The 14097-nt window shown below is 39.9% G+C and overlaps 1 long non-coding RNA gene across 2 annotated transcripts in view; it reads right to left on the reverse strand.

Annotated features, from left to right (window-relative positions):
• The window catches only part of LOC110350282 (uncharacterized), a 53196-nt gene that overhangs the window by 36732 nt on the left and 2367 nt on the right, over nt 1-14097 (reverse strand). Inside the window, exons 2-3 of one of the 2 annotated variants that reach the window (XR_015453082.1) lie at nt 13970-14055; nt 10962-11054 (exon numbers count right to left, since the gene is read on the reverse strand). This is a non-coding gene — a long non-coding RNA (uncharacterized LOC110350282). The remainder of the gene's footprint in view (nt 1-10961; nt 11055-13969; nt 14056-14097) is intronic. The other variant, XR_015453083.1, reaches the window with a different exon arrangement.

Below are 14097 nucleotides of genomic sequence, written 5' to 3' on the forward strand. Positions count from 1 at the left end.
GAAGTAGAGTGATTAGATCATATGGTACATGTAAGTTTATCTTTCAAAGAAACTGCCAAACTATTTTTCAAAATAGTTGTTCTATTTTGCATTCCCATTAGAAATGTGTTAAATTTCTTACATGTCTTTGTCAACACTTGGTAGATCCAGTCTTTAAACATTTTAGTCATGCTGATAGATATGTAGTGCTATCTGTGACTTTTATTTACATTTCCCTAAGGCCTAATATTGAACATGTTTTCATGTGTTTATTTGCTATCTATATATCTATTTTGGAAAACTATCTGTTCAGATATTTTGTCCTTTCTTATTGAGTTATAAGAACTCTTCATACATTTTAAAGCAAGGCTTTTGTCAGATATTATATTTTGGAAATATTTTCTCCTAGTCTCAACTTATCTTTTTATTTTCGTAACAGTGTCTTTAGATATAAAAAATAAAAGAGCAAGGGGCCAGGGATTTAGCTCAGTGGTTCTGCTGCCTGCCTCGCAAGGGCAAGGTCCTGAGTTTGATCCCCAGTACCAAAAAAAAAACAAGATTTGGTGGGTTTTTGGGTTTTTTGCATATGACTTTCCTGTTGTTCCAGCACCACTGTTGAAAATCCTTCCCCTAGACAAACTGCCTTGACAACTCTCCGCAAAGGTTAACTGATCACATTTGTGTGAGTCTATTTCTGGTCTTCTGTTCCAACAGATATACATTTGTCTGTCATTACACCAATGCAACATTGTCTTTATCTTATGTTAAGTCTAAAATCAGATGATTTTAGTCTTCCAGCTATGTTCTTCCTTTTTAAAGTTCTTTGGGTTATTCCAGTCCCTTTGAATTTGCAGGCAAAATTTAGGATCAACTTTTAAATTTCTGTGAAGATTGTGCTGGGATTTTGATTGGGATTGTATTGAAGCTATCAATATGGGGGGAATGCACATCCTAACAATATTGAATCTATTGATCCATAAATTTAGAATATCTTTCCATTTCTTTGTTTCTTCTTTAACCTTTATCAGCAATGTTTTGTAGTTTTCAGTGCACAAGTCCTGCACACCTCAGATTTACTCCTAGCAAGCTCTCTACATGAATCTGATGCACAAGTTAAGATTACTTTCTCTAAATCACCACTGTTGTTTAAATAGTGCTAGAAAAGTACTTGTTAGGATAAATTGTGCAAAAATATATTGCCAAAAGGGCCAGGGATTTAGCTCAGTGGTACCATGCCTGCCTCAGAAGCGCAAAGTCCTGAGTTCAATCCCTGGTACAACAACAACAACAACAACAACCAAAATATATATATATATATATAGAGAGAGAGAGAGAGAGAGAGAGAGAGAGAGAAGGAGAGAGAAAGAGAGAGCAAATGTAACTGAGAATTTAGAAAACCTAAAAGCATGGATAATTCACATGAGTTAAATCAGTTGGGTTAAGTGGATTAATATAAAACACAACGTGTATCTAAAACATAACTGTGTCATCCCTGAGAAAAAGTAAAGCCTTTAACATCATGTCCCTGAGATACCCTTTTGTGTATAAGGGAAGCACAGAGGGAGGTCAAAGGGGACACCTGTGATTGGAACAGGAAGAGCAGCTAGAGTCTGTAGGACATCATGCTTGATGGTTCTCTGGTGAATGGGCAGGAAGGAATACAGTGCTCTTCTCAGCCAGGCCTTGCTCTACCACGCCCTCTTGTCACCTACTCTCCTCACTCAGGGCACTTCCTCGTCTGTGGGAGGAAGGGAATAAGATACTTGTTCCTTGTTCCACACAGGGCCTTGCCTCATCTGAGGGAGGAGGAGAGTTAGGCCTGCCCATACTGATCTACTGCAAAGGGCTCCCAGCAGTTTAACTTTAAGAGCCCATCTCTGTGTGGTAACTTGGGGCAGAACAGAACACAGGGGAGAGGATAGGAGGTACTAGGCCAGGTGGCCGCCACTGGACTTGCATTTTGGTGAGGCGCCATGAGGGATGGAGGTGCTATTTGTCCAGCCTGCTGCCACCGAACCTCCTGGCTAATACGCATCCAGCCTGGACCTTTCAAGTAGCATTGTTGATTCTATACATGCTTCTCACAGATCCTTCCCTGTGTCAATGACACTTATCTCTTACAAGCCAGCTCCAACATTTTCTTCTTTCTCTTGGCCACCTACTCCACTGCCCTGGCGTACCTGAGCTATGGCCAAGACAGCATAGTTCCTTTGAATTAATTAGAAATTTTAATCAAAAGTGAGATCCATTCATACTGGTGACCTAAAAACTACTAAATGAGAATTTTAATCATATTCAGTGATCTAATTTATGTTTTTTAAAAAGCATGTATATTCTTCTGTGTTTACAATTATGTATGCAAATGAATGGAAAACGGTCTGAAAGTCTGAAACAAGTGCTTTCCCAGGAAGGACAAAGGTTGGAGGAAGTTTGAGGGGAGGGATTGTTTATCTCCTTTGAATTTTTCCAATGATAATGTATTAATGCACTACTTATATAATAATAAAAAATTTTAAAACCAGCATATATGGCCCCATATCAAATTACTGATATCTTTGTGTATGCACAAAATAGTCTCAAAAGATGATCAGAAACTTAATAGCCATTATGTATAGATGGATAAATTACAGATGATACTGTGGGTTCTTTTTGTTTGTTTGTTTTGTTTTGTTTTGCGTTTTGAGACAGGGTCTCGCTATGTAGTTCAAGCTGGCATGCAACTCACTACGTAACATAGGCTGGCCTCAAACTCAAAGTGATCCTCCTGCCTCATCCTCCCAAATGCTGGAGTTACTGGGGTGTGCCACCACTCGCGGCTTCACTACAGTTCCTTTTTAGTGTTATTTAATGTTTTATAAATGAGCATTTTTATTTTTATAATAAAAAAGTAATAAAGATATCCTTATTTTGAAAAGAAACAAACAGAATCTAAGCAATATCATTTATGAAATGAACAAGTATACTTTCAAAACTAAGGAGAAATAAAACATAATCAAATGGAAAAATAGATCATGTTTTTAACTATACTTTATAGCATATCCACATATAAACATAATAAGGATAAATCTTCCCATGCTATAAATAGTTTATTATAGCATCAGTTAGCTTTTCAAAATAAAATCTTCCTGTTAAAATATTTATTTCCTTCTCCTGTTATGAAAACCACTAATCATAGTAAAACAAATGAAAAATACAGAGGGAAGGAGGCTTCCATTTTCCATGAGTCAAGGAAACTGCCACAGCACCAGACCAGAGCTCACAAAGCAAGTCTTTTAGTTATTGTGGGATGGGAAAGAGACCAGGAAAGAGCTACTACCAGTTGCCTCTCCGAACTCAGGGTAGAACCAGATCTCACCAAAACTCTGTGGTGCGAGCTTAGCTGATCACTTTTGACTTCATCTAGAAGGTGCGGCAGCACAGGCTGGCCCCCAGAGACGGATGGGGCGGTATCCCTTAGAGAGCAGCCAGCAATGCGGGGTAACAGGATAGGCCAGGCTGTAGGAACCACCTTGCTGAACTTCCCTCCAAAAAGGAAGATATGTGGGGCTGGTGGGAGAGGAAGGAGGAAGTAGAGATCAGAAGAAGGAAATGGAGACCACCGGATTGCACCCAAGGCCCATGCATCTGGACCACATGGACTTCTGTCTACTAAATGCTTTGGGGGGAGGATCTTCAAGAAAAAGGAAACAACTGAAAGAATTTCCAAGACAGCAATGCCTGTTAAAGCTGTGCAATCTCCTCACTTTGTTCTCCACTCTTCATAATGTTATTCACTGCATAATGGCACTCATTCAATCCAAATAATATTCAAAAGAGGACCATATAGGATTTTATGCCTAGAAATTTTAAAGGAAGAAAATATACAATAAAAGCTGATAAAAATAAATAAATATCACAAGAGAAATAACCTAAGAAAACAGAGATGATGTTCAGATAAATTTTCCATATTCTCAAATTTCAGACAGAATTCTTTTAGAAAGTGACTCTCCAAAAAAGACATAAGAATTTAAAGAATTTTATAAAATGATCAAATGACAGAAAAAGAGAAAAAGTAAACCAGTAAATTCAAGATAAAAATGGAAGAGCAAAACATGACAAGATTACATTAGAAGCAACAGAACACAGGATAAAAATAACTGACAACGCATAGTGGGAAGACTCCAGGATATTACTCAAAGTAAAATGAACAACAACAAATTTCAAGACTTGCTAATGATTCTAGAGGAAATTACTATTGTTATAAAAGACCAAGAAAAGAGATGCTAGCATTTCTGGAGGAGATAGGTACTTTTGAAGAAGAAAAGGTAAATACATTTTTTAAAAATAAAATTTTCTTGAAATAAGATTGGTTTGAATCTGCCAATCAAAAGATACATATTCCAAGAAAAATTGATACAGACTGTTCAACATCAGGCCCTATCCCATAGAAGTTTTGAAATGCTGAGGAGAAGGAAAACCTTACATGGACAGCCATGTAGAAAAGATCATGCAGAGAAAAAAAATCAGGTTTCCTGGGGCTTCTTCACAACACCACTAGACAGCAGACCAACATCTAAAAAGTTCTGAAGGACAATAACGTGACTCAAGGACCTTGTACAGAGTGAGTTATCCTTCAGTTAAACACAAGACAAAATTTTCAGAAATGTGAAACTTCAGGGAATAAATGAGCCAAGAATCTTCCTGAAAAACAACTTATGAATGAAATCTATCCATCCCCAAGATGAGGCAAAATAAATTCTAGAATAAAGAACCTATGTGTATTAGTCTCTCAGTGCTGTCATAACAAAGTACACAAATTGGATGGCTTACAACAACAGAGGTGAATCATCTCACAGTTCTAGAGCCTAGAAATATGAAATAAAGGTGCCCCATGGCCATGCTCCTAAAGGAAGAGGGAAGGATCCTTCCTTGCCTCTTCCAGTTTCTAGACCACCCAGATGTTCCTCAGCTGATGGCAGTATAACTGCACTCCATGCGGCCCTGTGCCTTTTCACAGTTCTTCCTCTGTGGGTGTCTGTGTCCAAACTTCCTCTTTTTATAAGGACATTAGTCATTAGTTTATTCTAATGACCTTGTTTTCACTTGATTACCCCGTAAAGATTCTATTTCCAAATAAGGTCACATTGTGAGGATTCCAACGAGGGAGGGGGGCACAATCCAATCTGTAATACTGGGGTAACACAGAGGTGGTGAGCGCTCTGTCCATTGAAGATAGGACTAAAACAACAGCAAGAAGAATGGTTAGAGAACAAAAAGAAAGGATATAAATATTAACAATGGAATATAAAAAACCTAGTAGGCAGTAGGATAAAGTATAAGTATGATTATTCTTCATATTCCATAGTCGGAAGTCAACAGATACCACTTAAAGTTAAAAATTTGTCTTTAAAAAGATTAAAAAGCAGGGGCTGGAAAGGCATAGCTCCATGGTAGGACACAAGTGAAGTATGTGTAAAGACTTAGGTTCAATCCTTAGCACCACAACAAATATATTATAGCACATTCAATCTCCTAATGGGTTTTTTTGGGGAGGGGGGCTTTTTTTCTTAATTCTGGAATTGATCATCGAAGAATTATTATATCTTGTGTTGAAGAAGTAACCAACTTAGCAATCCTGAATTTTGCTTCAGTTTTTCTGTTAAATTCAAATATTTAAATTCTTCATTTAAAATAATATGCAGAGTATTTATTTTTATGCAAAGTATTTATGCAGCATACTTATGCAGAGTATCTTTACGCAGAGTACTTACGAAAATTTTAATCTGCTGTTCTGTCTGTATATTCACCTACCTGTAGAATCTCAAATTTTATTTTATAATTGTTGAGGATGGTTATCTCCAGGCAGTGAGATTTATAGTGAAGGTTTCTTTCTCAAACTTTCTTTCCTGTACTTTTCCATATTACTTCCCTTTTTATAATGAATATGTGTTTTTGAACAAAAATTATAAAATATTTCTCCTTTCTCCCTTATCTCTGACTCTCTCCTCTACTCCCCCACCCCACACTACTCCCACCCCGGCCAGCTTTCTTTGTAGGCAGTGGGGGTGCTAACAGCCAGGAGGTCACTCAGCTCCCAGATGAGAGAACGGATACTGCAGGAGGCAGAAGGTGGGATTTCATACTACTGTGACAGTCAACACAAGGTGTCCAGCCTGTTAGAAGCGCAGTCCCAAACTGGGGCCTGTTTTACACTCCCATAGCAGAAACCTCTTTACACCACAGATGCCATCCCATGGATTAAGAACCTTCCACAGTCATCCCAGAGGACCCAGATGGCCTCCCCAATCAGCAAACTGAGTCTGACCTGCCTTCTTACTTTTGAGAAAGCCCAGCATTTGCTTGATTGTTATATGAAAGAAGCCAGCACTACCACTGTGTTCTTCACGGTCCGCAGTCAAGGGAGCTGCTTTGTATGACGTGCCCTGAGCTCACAGCCACATGACCAAGTCCTCATCCACCAAGGCAGATATTTTAACAGCAAAGGCAGCTGGGTACATAATGGTAGTTAGTATATTCATATTGTTCCTCTTCTTTTGCCTGGTTGTCTTCAAATAGTTGGCAGGAAATACGTCTTTTATTACTTCTTTTCCTGTATTATAGTGGGAAACTGGAGTTTTCTAAAAATACACATAACATATAGGCAGCTGAATTTTGTGAAGCTGAGCATATTACAAAGAAGTCAGTAGCTTTAAGCCTAAACTTCCCAAAATTTGTTGCTGATACATCTGGTCTTTCTAATCTGACTACATAATAGATATCCCCTTGGAAATACCTGCTTAGCTTCCATGGGTAAAGGGATAGGCAAGGGGACAAAAGCAGAGAATTCTGGAGCAGAAAGAGGGATGAGGCCTAGACAAGCCCTCCCTGTGGGGTTTGAGCCCTGCAAGAATTATCAAAACCTGGACCTCAGAGTATAGATCAGTGGTAGAACATGTGCCTTAGTGCTTACTGTGTGAGGCTCTGGGTTCAATTCTCCACCCCACCCCCCAAAAAAAACCCTATAGTACAATATCACAACCAAAATATTGATATGACACAGTCAAGACACAGAACATTTTTGTTACCATAAAGATCTCCCATGTTGCCCTTTCAAAGCCACATTCTCTTCCTTCCTGTTTTCACTCCTCCATACTACACCTGGCATTCATTAATCTGTTCTTCATCTCTATAATTTGCCATTTCAAGAATGTTATAGCACATCTCATAATAGCTAAATCCTGGAAACAGCCTGTATGTACATCAACAGATGAATGAATAAAGAAAATGTAGTATTTATACACAATAAACTACTATTATATGTATGTATTGTGTCTAATATGGCACTACTATGCCATAAAGAAGGAAAAACCTGAGTCATTTGTAGAAAGATGAGACTACAATATTAAGTAAAATAAACCAGACACACAAGTTTAAATCTTGCATAGTTTTTCTTATATAAGAAACACAAAATATAAATAAAGACCAAAAAAAGATGAATAATCGGAAATAGAGAGCTAGATCTTTTGCAAAGGGTAAGGGCACCAAAAGATGGAGGGAGGGTGGGGGAGGGAGAAGAAAGGGACATCAAAAGAATTAAGATGTGAGATGTACATGTACCCCATGAGGAACAGAGTCGTGTACTGCAAACATGTACCAATAAAAATAAAAATTTTAAAAAGAATGTTATATAAATGGAATAATACAACGTTTTGGAATTTTTTTCACTGAGCATAATTCTCTGGAAATGCATCCAGTTTGTTTCATGATCCTTTCCTTTTATTCCTGAGTAGACACCATCCTAGATGTGTATCGATACATATAGCCATTTATCTGTTGAAGGACATCTAGATTTGTTTCCAGCCTGAAAGTTCCTCCCTCCTCCCAGGCACCTGTCACGTCCTACTTTCCACTGCTGTGGCAGAAAGTCCTTCAACTGTGGTGCCACCACATGGATTAAGAAATTTACCCCATCATGGTCACCCCCAAAAAGACCCAAATGGCCTCCAAAGTCAGCAAACTGAGTCTGAGCTGCTTTCTTACTACTGAGACAGTCCAGCATTTGCTTAACTGCTACATCAAAAACACCAGTGCTCCTACAAACCAACCAGAAGGCTGGCTGTGTTTTTGGTCTCTAGTCAAGTGCCCTGCCTTACATGACTGCCCTGAGCTCACAGCCATGTGACCAAGTCTTTTCATCCCCCAAGTCAGACTTTGAAACAGGAAAGGCATTTGGGACATGATAGTTGTCATCATATTCATAATTTGTTCCTCCTCCCCCTCCCTCCTCCTCCTCCTCCTTCTTCTTCTACTTCTCCTTTTTCTTAGGGATACTGGGGGTTGGATCCAGGGCTTTATGCATGCTAAGCAATTGCGCTACCACTGAACTCCATCCCCAGCCCTTTTTATTTATTTTTTGTTTTGTTTTGAGACAGAGTCTTGAAAAATTGCCCAGGCTTTGCTCGAACTTGCAATCCTCCTGTTTCAGCCTCCCAAACCACTGGGATTACTGGTGCTAACCATCACACTCAGCTATTGTTCCTTTTCTTAAAACTAGTAGTCCCGAAATGGTAGGCAGAGAATGTATCTTTTATTACTTCTTTTCCCGTATTTTAATGGGAAACTGGGAAACGTTTCCTCAGGGGCAAAAAACAAAACATAAAACAAAAACCTGAAAGCAGACCTAAGGGAGTATAGTCTGAAAACTAAGCTCTGTTCACAGGACCAATCAGAAAATTTTCAAAATTGGGAGGACCAATCAGAAGATGCCATTCCCAATTCTCCATTTATGTATGTGTTCAATAATCAAAACACACTATTTCTGATCCTTTGTTTACATCTGGCAAGAGGCCCAGAAAGTTTTTGATAAGACAAAGGTCCCAATGACTATTTACATGAAGTAGAGGCCAATCCAGGTATTCTGGATACTAAAGACCTCTTTGTCTTTGTCCTCCAGGCCACTGTAAGCCTTTTCAACAGCCCTTTCTCACCCTGTAGAGCATACTTCTTTTCTGCCTTCAATAAATGTACACTACACCCTTACTGTCCTTTCTGTGTGTCTTGTTCAGTTTTTTTGTTCAGGACAACAAGAAACAGGAAAGAAGCCCCCCTGACACCCTACCTAGTAACATCTCTACACCCAGACTTCTCCCCAAATTCCAGTCCCATATACCTAAACTCTACATCTTAAAACTTCCCCAAAGAAAATTTGCCCTGAATTAAACACACCATCATGCCTCTAAGCACTGCTTCTCTCCCTGGGCTATGTTTTCTGACACAGCCTCCGCAGAGAATGGCAGTCTGGACGGAAGTGAGACGGTTCTGGGCTGCCCAAAGAGGAAGTTGACTCTTGAGACTTTTAATACTTTCCTTGGTTTGGGCACAAGTTGTAGACTCAAGAGATTTGTCAGATACTGACCTCAGAGAGGAAGTCTGACTACTCTCCCTTCTGTCTAGCACCTCTGAGGTCTTTATCTCCCCAGCTAGAAAATAGAGAGGAGTAACTCTACTTTTCTTTTGCACAAAATGACGTCAGATTGGAGAGGGGTCTGCGTGAAGACAGGGTGAAGGGGGCTCAAGTGGCTCAGCAGGAGTTCCCCAAATGCTCTGATGTGTCCTGAGAGTATAAAGAAACCAAATCACTGCTAGCTGAACTTTGGAGTTTTAATCTTTCAAGAACATACTTCCTTGCTGTATTTCTAGTAACTACTGTTTCTGACTTTTCTGAAAACCCCACCAGTCACCCTGATTCTCTTTTCCATAAGAACTGAATCACAAAAATAGAACCATGAGAAACTTAGTTTGACCCTTCTGCCCTCTGAAATGCGCTGGTGGAAAGAGCCTGGGGCAAGCAGGGGGAAAGGGCAGTGCTTTTTAAACTGATTCTTCCATTTTAAGGAAAAACAAACCAAAACACAGAATAAAAAGTGTTTTAGGGCCGGGGATTTAGCTCAGTGGTTCCAGAGCCTGCCTCACAAACGCAAGGACCCGAGTTCAATCCCTGGTACCAAAAAAAAATAAAATAAAAATAAATAAAATTTTAAAAAATGTTTTAAATTAGTCATCCACAAGCTAGGTGTGGTGGCACACGCCTGTAGTACCAGCATTCAGGAGGCTGAGGCAGGAGGATCACCATGAATTTGAGGCAAGCCTGAATTATAGAGTGAGACCCCTGTCTCAAAAAGAAAAAAAAATTAATCATCCATAGGAAGTGGATTTTAGGGAGAAAGAATTCATACTTATCCTATTCCAGTATTCCAGGAAGGAGTTTTTCACCTGCAATCCATGAATGGACTTTACTAGGGTATGTGATCCTCTAGAAATTAGGAGCTGCATGCTTTTGTATCTGTATATTTCTGAGAAGAGAGTCCAAAATTCTAATCAGATTCTCAAAGAAGTCCTTAATTCCAAAAAAGCTTAAAAAATTACTCACTTAGAGGATAAGCTATTAATTAGTTGTGTAACAAATTATCCCACACAGCAATGTGACACAAACATTTGTTATCTCACAGTTTGTGTGAGTCAGGAACTCAGGGTGACTTAGTTGAGTGCTTGGGGCTCTCATGACATTGCAGTCAAGCAGCCGAGCAAACTGGGGCATGGTAGCACACTCCTATAATCCCAGCACTCTGGGAGGTTGAGGCAGAAGGAGCAAAAGTTCAAGCCCAGCCTGGGTAATTTAACAAGACCTTGTTTCCAAAAATTTTAAAAAAGGGTTGAGGGGATGTAGCTCATTGCAAAGCCCCCTGAGTTCAATCCCTGATACTGGAGGAAAAAGAGGGAAAGGAGGGAAAGGGAGGGGAGGGAGGAAGGGGAAGATGATGAGGAGGAAGTAAAAGAGAAGTTGTCGGGCCAGATTTAGCTCAGTGGTTCAGCCGCCTGCCTCCCAAGCACAAGGTCCCGAGTTTGATCCCCGGTACCAAAAAAAATAGAAAGAGAAGTTGTCTATCAAACTTGCTGTCATCTGAGGATTTGACTGGTATTAGTCTGTTTCTATGATGATTCACCTGCAGGCCTCAGTTCTTTGCCACATGGACCTCTCCACAGAGTTCCTGGAGTGTCCTCATATCCTGACAATGGGCTTCCCCCAGAGCAAGTGACTAAAAGAGAAAACAAGGAGGAAATCACAATGCTTTTATGATGTTCTCAGAATCATATACTGTCATTTCTGCCACATACTATGCTATAAATGAGATAGTCCTCTCTGAAGGGCGGGGACTAGGCTCCACTTTTTTTTCTTGCAGTAGTGGGGATGGAACACAGGGCCTCATGTGTACTAGGCAAGAATTGTACCACTGAGCTATGTAACCAGCCCATGAAGTCTGACCTCATGTCCTCTTAAGTGATTCACCTACCACCCAACATGAATGGTCCACTGAAGGAGAAGCAATGTTTACAAGGCAAGATTTTGTTATCCTGTGGTCAGCATCAATGTATACGTCCATTTTCCTGATGTTATAACAAAACATCTGAGGTAGGTTAATGTTATAAAGAAAAGAGATTTGTTTAGCCATCAGTTCTAGAGATTCAAGGGCTTGAAACTGTTACCAGCTATGCTCTGGTGTGAACCCCATGGTAGACGGCAGGAGTGCTTTTGAGAGGGTGAGATCATACCATAAAACAAGATGCCAACAACTCTAGGGTCCTATAATCCCTTCTAAGGACATCTTCCTGATGACCTAAGGACCTTGCACCAGGCTCCACCTCCTAAATGTCCACACTACCTTGAAACATCACCATACTAAGCACCAAGCCTGCAAAACATGCATCCTTGGGAGACACTAAAAGCATATTCAAACCACGGTAATCAGGTAGCCCAAAACCCTCCCACACCAACATTTGGACACAGGTGTTGTTCAGGGCTAAGGCACTGGCACCATCCTTACACCCTCCCTCCAATGCTGCAGGCTTTTCTAGACTCACCCTGTTTGGGCAGTTACTTGGAGAACATCTCAAACGTTACAGTCTTTTCCCATCATTCTTGTGCTAATTACCAAGCCGTTATTTCACCTGGGAAAAATCCATTTCTGGTATATATTTATTGTGCTAATGGACAAAGCATCTGTTATGAATCAAAATACAGACTAGTCAGGCACTTGCAGGGCCACCTTGGTTGGCTTTTCTGATATAATCCTAGCTGATGTGCCTCTGGTACAGATTGCCCTGGAATTGAATTTTAACCTACTAGCAAGTACACAGCATTACACTGTTAATGCCACCATATTTTCAAGTAAATTACAGATATTAAGACAATCACTTTGGCCTGGGAGACAAAAAAACAATCATTTCAAAAGGTGCAGTAGAAAACATGTCAATAGCAGAACATCTGTCCCAGGCTCTGTGACCACTATACTTAATCTGTCTCAACCTTTGTCCGGAAAGGAGACAATTAACGGGACACATGATTGAAATCGGTAAGATTGTTTTGGGGACTCCAAATTCCTAAGCATTCAAGTTAAGAAGGATCCTTATTACTTGACAGAGGTTTAGTATAAGTAATAAGAAATGCTATTCCATTTGGTTCTTTTTGTTTTGTTTTTGTTTTTTAAGACAGCATCTCACTATATAGTTCAGGCTGGCCTCAAACTCATGGCAAACTTCTGCACCACCGTGCTTGGCTCTATGTGGTTCTTATGGATCTGGTTATCTCCAAAGGCAAATCAGGCTGTAAACAAATCATTCATTCTGTGATCAATCAAAAGTCATGAAGTAGCCCAGTGTAGTGGTGCACAACTGTAATCCCAGCACTCTGGAAGGCTGAGGCAGGAGGAGTGCAAGTTTGAGTCCAGCCTTAATGAGACCCTGTTTCAAAACAAAAACTAAAAAGAGCTACAAATGTAGCTCAGTTTGAAAGCCCTGGATTCAAATCACAGCACTGCAAAAAAAAAAAAAAAGTTGTGAAGTAGAAACTTACAAAATATTTTATTTGGCCTGACCAATTTTGTGAAGTTATTGAATATAATTGCCAGTACTTAAAAACCAGCTGTCACCCCATAGAAATCTGGATTTTTTAGCTTAGAAATCAGCACTCAAAGCTGAGGGAGGTGATGCATGCCTATACACTAATCTTAATACTCTGGGAGGCTGAGGCAGAAGGATCATGAGTTCAAGTCCAGACTGGGCAATTTAACAAGACCCTGTCTCAAAATAAAAATTTTTCAAAAGGACTGGGGAATGTAGCTCAGTGAGAAGGCCCTAGAGTCAATCCTCAGTACCATAAAAAGGAAGATGAAAAGAAGGAAGAAAGGCAGAAAAGAAGAAAGGAGGGGAGGAAAGGAGGAAGGGAGGAAGGGAGGGGTGAGGATCTGGCAACACAAGGTCTGTGTTCTCTGCTGAGATGAAGCAGCTGGAATTGAGGAACCACCACATCTGGCAGCAGGTGTTTCTTCTCCAACTTGCTGAAGTCCACACCATGCCCTTTTACTTCCTAACACTGAAGCCCAGGACCAGCTGCCACATTTCATCTCAACTACACTGCTGTATTTCTCACAGCAGAGTTAAGAGGAATGTTAACTATTTCCTACACTGTAAGTAACATTTTAACATCATGGTTCATAGGGTAGAGGTTGAGGTTGGATAGCCCGGTTTTGAATCCTGACACTTTTACTTTCTATTTACATGGATTTGAGCTGATAGGAAAAATTTTTAGATAGCTTAATAGATTGGATGTTAAGGTAGTTGTAGAAGCAAAATAAGTAATGTGTTCTTTTAAGATTTGCTTTTCCCATAACTCTCCTTGTTTAAGGTGAAGGTAATCTGACTCTAACCATTAACGTCATTAACCTAACAAAGTTGCAATGCCAGAGTGAATTTACAATGTATATGTGCCTATCTTGTGTCTGTGACTTGTAAATAGAAACTGGAATTGTATTTACACATCAAAGACCACTGGGGATGAGATAATGGCTAAAAAGGATATAAAAAGGGAAATGCTGAACAAAGGGGCACCTGGATACTAACCAGACTGGTTTCTGGTGGTCCCACCCACTGGTGAGTAGAAGTTTTATTATTTTACCCAAATTCTGTGTCTCCATGTATTTCTTTCCGAGATTTCCGAAACAGAGCAAGTTGCTTAACCTCTTCCAGACTTGGGTCCTTTATCTGCAAGATGACGACAGTGTTGCTGTGAGGATTTAAGTGCTT

Source organism: Heterocephalus glaber, unplaced genomic scaffold (assembly GCF_053883595.1).
Source record: "Heterocephalus glaber isolate CG9 unplaced genomic scaffold, H.glaber_assembly_v1.0 deba00001457, whole genome shotgun sequence".
Classification (NCBI taxonomy): Eukaryota; Metazoa; Chordata; class Mammalia; order Rodentia; family Bathyergidae; genus Heterocephalus; species Heterocephalus glaber.